The following is a 9,996-nucleotide window of genomic DNA, read 5'->3' on the forward strand; positions in this document are numbered from 1 at the left end:
GCACCAGCCCTCATTACCACAATAGACGTTGCTGCTCACAGAACAGGCTAGAATAATGACTCTGCAGCCAGCTATAACAGCTTAAAGGCAGACAGACTCATGGTATCAATGCGACCGTTTAAAGTTGGTTAACAATGTTTTTTTTTTTGAATAGGTTGACCCTGCTGTGCTTACTCAGAAGTGTTTTAGTCATATCGTCCTTTAAGGTTGAATTTAAATAATGAAACATTACATTTTGGAGTCTTTCAAATGTAGGCTACCAACAAACACCCCGTTATTTTAGGCCCAAATTAATGAGTAAAAAAGTGTGCCTTTACTCTTCAGGTTTGTATTTGATGTTAGGCTTTGTATTTGCCATGCAGCCCAAGCTACAACACATTAATATAAGTAGGAGTCAATTAACATGCCTCCACACAAACACAGTAAGATAGTGCCTCTTCACATTATGAATTTTGTCTCTATGGCATGGTAAAAATGTCTCAGGCAGATGTTGGAACCGCTCATTAATTCATCTCGGTCCAAATCATAGAGTTAGATAGAGTCTAGTGCCCACATGGGCAGTGCCATTGAGGACTTTTATCAATTTGAACTGGTCAACTGGATGGGACTTCCCATGAGTTAAGGAACGATCACAATTCCATCCACATCATCAGGAGGGATCAGCCAATTAATTATACTGCTGAGCAAACATTCCATGAATGCAGGTGGCAGTAAATCGACAACCTTGGTTTTATACCTGTTCAAACAACACAATCCAGGGGGTAGTATGTACCCTTTCAGTTTGTTTACAAACTCATAGAAGTAGTAGAAGACAAAAATGTCCTACTTCAAAATGGAGATGGCTTCAATGGTGCTGCCCATGCTCTCAAAGACAACATTTGGGGACAGATACAATGTTGCATCCTAAAAATATCCATAGAACCAATCAGGCTACTTACTTTCCCCCATTTCTGCCTTTATAGTGGCCACAGCCACTTACTAATTGGCCAAACCTGCTGTTGATCAAATAAATAGTTGTTAAATAATGTGCTTCATTTAAATAGAGATTGTTTGGGCAAGGTAAAGGGTTTATACATTTTGAAAGAGGGTCTCATGTAGCTATTTCTCTGATGTTATATGTTATGTTATACTCGTTTCAAGCTTTTTAGCAGTATTTTACACATTTTAATTCTCTATCCTGTAAATATAATATTTATCTAGTTTGAGACATTTGGGGTATCTAGTTTCCATACATTTCATAGGGTGGAATCAAGGGCAGCCAATCATTGCTTTGGTTGCCTATCACAGTTTAAAAATCACAATTCAGTAGTACATTCAAAAGCCACCCATGGAAGGCAATTGGTAATATCCTAATGTTGTTGCTTGTTGAGTGGTTCCCTGCTTATGGGGTAAATGCAAAATTTATGCCATTAAAGGCTGACATTCTACCAAGGTCAGTTCCGGTCTATTTAACGGGGAGGGTCTCCCATAGGCACCAAAGCAATAGCAGCTGGGTCTGGTCTACTTAGTTGATTGACTTTCATTGAACCAGAAAAAAAAAACATTGAGTGGGTTGGTGGGTTGTCTCTTGCTTCCACTTCCGTCTCTGATTCTACTCCTCTTTCTCATTTTCCAGTTCGTTTATTCTTTTTTTGATTAACACTGCCACCTAGTGAGTATTTCTCATAGTGACGTTAGCAAATGCATTAGCGTTGATCATGGGGCCCCATACAAGGTTTAAATTGCACAATCAGCAAAAGGCAATGAATGATGAAATTAGAACGTTCAGTAGCGTTAATTCTATGTTGAAAAACTATAATTTATTAGGCATCTGTACATTTTGCATTATGGATTCATATAGTTTGATCTTGGTGTTTCAATTGGAAAATCAGTGTGATCTTGGTTGAAATGAACTCTTTGCACAGGGTTTCAATTTATATGTGTTTATTTTGAGTTCAGCTGTCCCTAGGCACATACCGAAGTTCAAATGATGTCCTCAAATGTCCAAAGTCGGCATGTTAAAAATGAATGAAAGGTGGCCACCAGTACATTGGTAGTGCCCTAAATTGATGTGCCAATTTAAGTGACAGAAATGAAGACAAACCAACAGTTATCTTCCCCACCTTCTCAAATTTTCTTAAGGTGCTGCACAAGGTTCACCTTTGTTGCGTTATGCAGACGTTCAGGTGTCTCCTAAATGTTAAAGTGAGATACAAAGTAGAGTATAGCACAAGATTCCACAGATTTGTAAATGTTAATTTCTATAGGCAAAGCAGTGTTATTATGTTTTGAATGACTTAGGGTCAGCATCTACACATACTGTATATAAATCTTACGGTTACCACCAGAGGATCGTAACTTTAAGTTACAATTCCCACACCTTGTAGACGACTTTGAGCAGTTCCATAGAAGTCAATGTGTTCCCTTATGGCTGCCTAGAGAACAGTGAGGAACTGTTGCTCTCTGAGGTTTCTATGGCTGATGTAATGCTGGATCTTAGAAGCTACATCTTGGACCACAGGGCTATGGCCTGCAGATAGTAGATAAGGAAGAAATGAATGACTCTCGTAGAATATGTTTTTGTGTTGATTTCTATACATAAAGTGCCTACAGAAATCATTCATACCCCTTGACTTATTCCACATTTTGATGTGTTACAGCCTGAATTCAAAATCGATTAAATATTTTTTTCTTCTCACCCGTTTACACACAATAACCCATAATGAGTGTTTTGCATAATGTATTGAAATGTAAACACTGAAATGTATCATTTATTCACACCCCTGAGTCAATACATGTCTGAATAAGTCTCTGAGCTTTGCACAACTGGATTGTTAAATATTTGTTCATTCTTTTTCAAATTCTTCAAGCTCTGTCAAGTTGGTTGTTGATCATTGCTAGACAGCCATTTTCAAGTCTATTGATTTTCAAGCCAATTTACACTGAACAAAAATATAAATGTAACATGTAAAGTGTTGGTCCCATGTTTCATGAGCTGAAATAAAAGTTCCCTTAAATGTTCCATATGCACAAAAAGCTTATTTCTCTCAAATTTTGTGCACAATTTTGTTTGCATCCCTGCTAGTGAGCATTTATCCTTGGCCAAGATAAACCATCCACTTGTCCGATGTGGCATATCAAGAAGCTGATTAAACCGCATGATCATTTTACAGGTGCACCTTATGCTGGGGACAAGAAAAGGCCACTCTAAAATGTGCAGCTTTGTCTCACAACACAATGCCATAGATGTCTCAAGTTTTGAGGTAGAGTGCAATTGGCTTGCTGACTGCAGGAATGTCCATCTGAGCTGTTACCAGAGAATTTAAAGTTAATCTCTCTACCTAACCCGCCTCCAACATCGTTTTAGAGAATTTGGCAGTACGTCCAGCCAGCCTCACAACCACAAACAACGTGTAACCACACCAGCCCAGGACCTCCACATCTGGTTTCTTCACCTATGGGATGGTCTGAGACCAGACACGGACAGCTGATGAATCTGTGGGTTTGCACAACTGAAGAATTTCTGCACAAACTGTCAGAAACAGTCTCAGGGAAGCTCATCTGTGTGCTTGTCATCCTCACCAGGGTCTTGACCTGACCGCAGTTTGGTGTCATAACTGACTTCAGTGGGGAAATTCTTAACTTTGATGGCCACTGGCACGCTGGAGAAGTGTGCCCTTCACGGATGAATCCCGGTTTCAATAGTACTGGGCAGATGGCAGACAGCGTGTATGGCCTCAATTGGGCGAGTGGTTTGCTGATGTCAACAATGTGAACAGTGGCGGTGGGATTATGTATGGGTAGGCATAAGCTAGGGACAACAAACACAATTGTATTTTATTGATGCCATTCACCCCCCACCATCACCTCATGTTTCAGCATAATGCACAGCCCCATGTCGCAAGGACCTTTACTCAATTCCTGGAAGCTGAAAGAGACCCAGTTCTTCAATGGCCTGCATACTCACCAGACATGTCACCCATTGAGCATGTTTGGGATGCTCTGGATCGACGTGTACGACAGCATGTTCCAGTTCCCGCCAAAGTCCAGCGACTTTGCACAGCCATTAAAGAGGAGTGGGACATGATTCCACAGGCCACAATCAACAGCCTGATCAACTCTATGCAAAGGATATGTGTCGCGCTGCATGAGGCAAATGGTGGTCCCCACCCCCTACCTTTTTTAAATGGTATCTGTGACCAACGGATGCATATCTGTATTCCCAGTCATGTGAAATCCATAAATTAGGGCCTAAAAATTTAATTTAAATTGACTAATCTCCTTATATGAACTGTTACTCAGTAAAATCTTTGAAATTGTGACATGTTCCATTTATATTTTTGTTCATTGTAAGTAAAAACTGTAACTAGGCACCTCGGGAACATTCAATGTCATCTTGTTACGCAACTCCAGTGTATATTTGGCCTTGTGTTTTAGGTTATTGTCCTGCTGAAAGGGGGATTTGTCTTCCAGTGTCTGTTGGAAAGCAGACTGACCAGGTTTACCTCTAGGATTTAGTCTGTGCTTAGTTTTATTCAGTTTCTTTTTATCCTAAAAAAACTCCCTAGTCCTGGCCGATGACAAGCACATGTATAACATGATGCAGCCACCCCCACGCTTGATAACATGAAGAGTGGTACTCAGTGATGTGTTGAATTTGCCCCAAACATAACGCTTTGAATTCTGGACATAAAGTTAACTTCTTTGACAATTTTTTTTGCAGTTTTACTTTTTTGCCTTATTGCAAACAGGATGCATGTTTTTGAATATTTTTATTCTGTACAAGCTTCCTTCTTTTCCCTCTGTCATTTAGGTTAGTATTGTGGAGTAACTACAATGTTGTTGATCCATCCTTAAGCTTTCACCTATCACAGCCATTAAACTGTTTTAAAGTCACTATTGGCCTGCATCATTGTGAAATCCCTAAGCGGTTTCTTTCCTTTCCGACAACTGAGTTAGGAAGGACACCTGTATCTTTGTCGTGTCTGGGTGTGTTGATACACCATCCAAAGTATAATTAATAACTTCACCATGCTCAACAGGTGCCCTTCTTTGCAAGGCATTGGAAAACCTCCCTGATCTTTGTGGTTGAATCTGTTTGTAATTCACTGTTTGACTGAGGGACCTTATAGATAATTGTATGTGTGGTAGTTATTCAAAGATCATGTGAAACACTATTATTGCACACAGTGAGTCCATGCAAAGTATTATGTGGCGTGTTAAAGCACATCTTTACTTCTTGCCATAACAAAGGGGTTGAATACTTATTGACTCAAGACACTTCAGCATTCATCTGGAATACATTTGTAAAAATGTCTACAAACATAATTCCACCTTGACATTATGGGGTATTGTGTATAGGCCAGTGACACATCTCAATGTAATGCATTTTACATTCAGGATGTAACACAACAAAATGTAGAAAAAGTCAAGGGGTGTGAATACTTTCTGAAGGCACTGTAGCTAATGTGAACTTGCCATTTGAAGGTGTGACTGACAGTAGAATGTATGTAATGTAATGTGTCTTTTCTAATGGATGATATCCATGCTTTTTTTGAACACTTTTCATTCAATAATACCATTCAGTGTTTCAGAGTTGGGTATATTAGGTCAGCCTGTGAGTCCAACAGGATTTGCAGAGATTTCACATTGTCATAGAGATCTTCAAACATGGCAGTTCCCTCCCCAGAATACAGTCTCCTGAGAAGTTGGCCTTCTCCTCCAACACGAGGACCTCTGTGTGTCCTGGGGAGAACAGGACCATAGACAGACAGACAGACGCGCTCAGACTGTGGATGAGACACTGCACATACATACAGCCACAGAGATAGACAGACACACGTGACACTGGCTTTGGCCAATATATTACTTAAAAGGGCACATGCATGCACATACTAGTAACACATAGTAACATAGCAGCTTGACACTTTTGGTCAATTTCAATATCCATACAAACAATTGCTGCCTACAATCTTACCGCATTTGACCTAGCCCATTCATAGACGCTAACTACGTCTATTGACGATAGTAACTTCTGATCCGGGGTGTTTTGACGCTCGTTATGAACTTTAAAACGCATCGCTTGCAGTACGGGTTTGGGAACATAAGGAACTGAAATCAGCGAGAAATAATTTTCTAAAAATAAAAGGTTAAATTACTACACACCTTTATAGGGTTATAATTCCCACACTGCCATTTTTCCATGTTACATGGCATGTTTACTGAAAAAAAGAGGAAGACAGGCTTACCTAAATGTAGGTAACGTTAGAACGTGTTGTCACTGAAAAATACAGTCGCATCCAAGTGTGTAAAAAACGGTTAAAATAGCGTACATTTTGCATTTGTGAAATTATTTAGAGGTGATATACATGTAGAGCGCTTTAGCTATCTTTACAGAATTTTTCAGCAATTGAGAATCTATTTATTTAGATGTAGCCAATCAAACTCCAACTCCTCTATTTAAGATGGAGTTGAGCGGTGACTAGTGTGGGCGGACTGAACCTCACAATAAAGGAAATTATCAAAAACGACATATTTCAAAAGAACAGCCCCCGATTACACATGACGTTGTTCTGTGTAATTGATAACTTCATTTTATGTAACTTTGAAGCTCCAGTGCGCTCACATAAATGGCACACGGTGGAGTTGAGTTTAGTCGGCTAGTTAGATGGAGTACTTGTCCGTTTTGGCTGCCAGAGCCAATTCGCCTCTCAACTGAACATGTAAGGTCCTTTGGACTATAAGGAGTAACGGTAGGCTCATTTAGAACCAGAAAGAATGGAACCCTCTTTGCTACAATAGCACCTGGAAAGCTGAGCCGATGCTATCCAAGAGGGGCAAGCGTGGCTAGCAACTGTAGTATATTTTACTAAATGAAAATCGCATTTTCTCGTTTCCACTAAATATGTATTGGTTTCCGTAGTGTCATTGGGACCAGGCTTGCATGCCAGAATTCACACAACTGGTGCGATTTACGGCAAACAACTAGGTTAGAATATAAATCTCAATGTAAATTCAAAGGCCTGTGCGCAACAGGAAAAGGCGAGGCAAAAGACACGGAAGATTCAGCTAGAAATTTGCTTTGAACTTGGAAATAAACATTCACCCAGTGGAAGGTTACTACCTGTATAACGTATCGCCTCGTTTTCAAAATAAAAGTATTGTGGGAGGAAAAAAGCACAAGCTGGTAGGTAAGATCAGTAGGTGGAGCCATTGTCATCTTTTTCAGAGATAATATACGTGTGCAGTCTAGACTTGGTTCCGTAAGTTTTAATCAGTATGTTTTAGAATATGTAAAGTGCTACAGAACAATAAAATGAAAAACTAATTTGCATTTATCTGTGAAAAAAAAGATGAACACATATTTTTCTATTAAATGTTGGGTTATAAATTGTGTGTGTGAGCATTAGGTTTTCCCATCTTAAAAAATGTCCATGGGTTTGTCCAGCCCACAGAACAAGAATGGTTATATTTCTATGGTTTAGCCTCTCTAAGTGGATTGACCAGGATTCTGTAGAATGAGTAAAGTCAGAGTATTTTTGTCTACTAGATAGACACTCAATATGCAATAGGAAATAGATACATTTCTTATAGGATGTAACAATTTCCATTTATTTTGGCTTTGCAGTTCCGCTGCATTACCCCCTTTATTGTCAGTAGGCCCATGCACAACATAAAGAACAGCATGATCTTTTATGAAGGGAATTGATTAGAGGCTTGATTTTATTCATTCTATTACCCCCTTTGTGCATCATGAGTAATAATGCTTGCATTACAACACAACAGGATCGATACATTCAAATGAACCCATAAAACTGAGATAAAGATGCAGCCATGAATCGTACAATGGGCCAACATTCCATCCCACTGAATGCTGTGCTTGGGATATATAATATTTACAGGAGCATTGAGAGGTAGCAGAGACCGTTCCTAAATTAAATGGATACTGCCATCTGAGCATCGGGGCCCTTTACTTCTCCTCTCTCCCTCTGTAATTACAACAAAATGGCTGCGCAATCTGCCTGTAATCTCACATTATAATCACTCTGCTTTCCTTCCCTCCATACCTCACTCTCTCTCCACTGCCACCTATTCAATATAAATGTAATTGACTTAGAGAAAGAAAGGAGAAAATAAATATAGAAATTATATTTTTATTTACATGCCTAATCACAATAAATTGTTCTGTGTGAATTTCTGTGAAAAATAAATGGGGTAGTAGAGGGTAAGGGGGAAATGAGAGAAAGTTGAGGATTACTGAAGGCTCCTTTGGTTATAGCATTTTGTTATACAAATCCATCACACTGCCTTTATTATAGCCCTGCAGAAGCATATTCAGACATTAACCCATGGAAAATAATTACACTGAAAAAAACATCATAGAACCCTTCATAATTCATAAAAAGAAGAAATATAATGGCACTAATCTTATCATAATTTATTATTCAAAATGCAAAAAAACGTGGTGTAATTATATTTCCCATTTAGAAACTTAATTTACCAATGGATTAAATGGAGAGAGAGAGAGAAAGAGAAGCAGAGAGAGAGACAGAGTGAGAGAGAGAGAAGCCGAGGAACCAGCTCATTGGACCGAGACACCGGTTGTTAATAATGTATGACCAAGCAGGTGTAGCAGGATGAGTTTTAAATATGGATCATAGATAACAGCCATTTTAGGATAAATGCCTGATGTGTAATCTCTCCCCCATCCTTCAACACTTCGCTGAGATCTACGGCCATTAATCTTTTATGGAAGCAGACAGTCGTGAGGATGCTGAGTCACAATCATCGCTTCAATATCCCACTTTGGAGTATGTTGTTGTCAAAGTATTATTATCCAAATAGAGCCTCCCGTTTGCGTATGTGTCTCTTAGAATATTTCGACTGCACTCCATATATCGGCTGTTTACTGTTTCACCATTCAGGATTCTTGTATTCAAGGAATATGCCACCATTTATTGCACTCCACCCTGTCAGTCCTGAGTCCTTTCAAATAGAGAGAGAAGCAATGAGGTAAGCATGAGCCATGAGTGCAGCTAAGGACTGTTCCGGTCAAAGTTGTGATACAATTCTCTGTGCATGTGCATCAACCATGCATGAAATGTGTCAATGTTTTCTGTCCCATGGCATCCTTTGTCCATGTCCCAACCCTGTATGATGTCCCTACCAATAAAGGACACTACCCCTCCTCTTGCTGTGATGAAGCTTCTTGTACTGTAGTCTACGGATACATCCCAAATGGCACCCTTCAGTAGTGCATTATATAGGGAAAAGGGTACCCTTTGGGATTCAGTGGTAAAATATGTTGTTCTTTAAAGTTCTGTGGCTAGAGGTCATATGGGGAGACTGATGAGAGTGCTGAAAGGCAGAAGGGACGTCAACACATTCTGATGCGAGATACAAAATATACACTGAGTGTACAAAACATTAGGAACCCCTGCTCTTTCCATGACATAGACTGACCATGTGAATCCAGGTGAAAGCTATGATCCCTTATTGATGTCACTTGTTAAATCCACTTCAATCATCATAGATGATAACCTGAGGAGACAAGTTAAGTTTCAAGCCTTGAGACATGGATTGTGTATATGTCCCATTCAGATGGTGAATCGGCAAGACAAAAAGTGCCTTTGAACAGGATATGGTAGTAGGTTCCAGGCGCACCAGTTTGAGTTGTGTCAAGAACTGCAATGCTGCTGGGTTTTTCATGCTCAAGAGTTTCCCGGGTGTATCAAGAATGTTCCACCACCCAAAGGACAGCCAGCCAACTTGACACAACTAACTGTGGGAAGCATTTGAGTCAACTTGGGCCAGCATCCCCGTGGAACGCTTTTGACACCTTATAGAGTCCATGCCCCGATGAATTGAGGCTCTTCTGAGGGCAAAAAGGAGTGCAACTCAAAGTAGGAAGGTGTTCCTAAAGTTTTGTACCTTCAGTGTATATAACACCGTGGGATTGACAATTTACACCAGCAATGAAAGAGCATGATGCTATTGAGCTGTCCCCCTTCCTTTGCC

The 9,996-nt window shown here is 39.8% G+C and overlaps 1 long non-coding RNA gene across 1 annotated transcript; it reads right to left on the reverse strand.

Moving 5' to 3' along the window:
* Positions 1-5,186: 5,186 nt before the first annotated feature.
* Positions 5,187-6,561, reverse strand: LOC124040949. Its single transcript, XR_006839829.1, has 2 exons — positions 6,228-6,561; positions 5,187-5,724 (listed from the first exon to the last, which is right to left on the reverse strand). It is a non-coding gene; the product is annotated as an uncharacterized LOC124040949 (long non-coding RNA).
* Between the last annotated feature and the right edge of the window lie 3,435 nt (positions 6,562-9,996).

Source organism: Oncorhynchus gorbuscha, linkage group LG08 (assembly GCF_021184085.1).
Source record: "Oncorhynchus gorbuscha isolate QuinsamMale2020 ecotype Even-year linkage group LG08, OgorEven_v1.0, whole genome shotgun sequence".
In the NCBI taxonomy this organism is placed as follows: domain Eukaryota; kingdom Metazoa; phylum Chordata; class Actinopteri; order Salmoniformes; family Salmonidae; genus Oncorhynchus; species Oncorhynchus gorbuscha.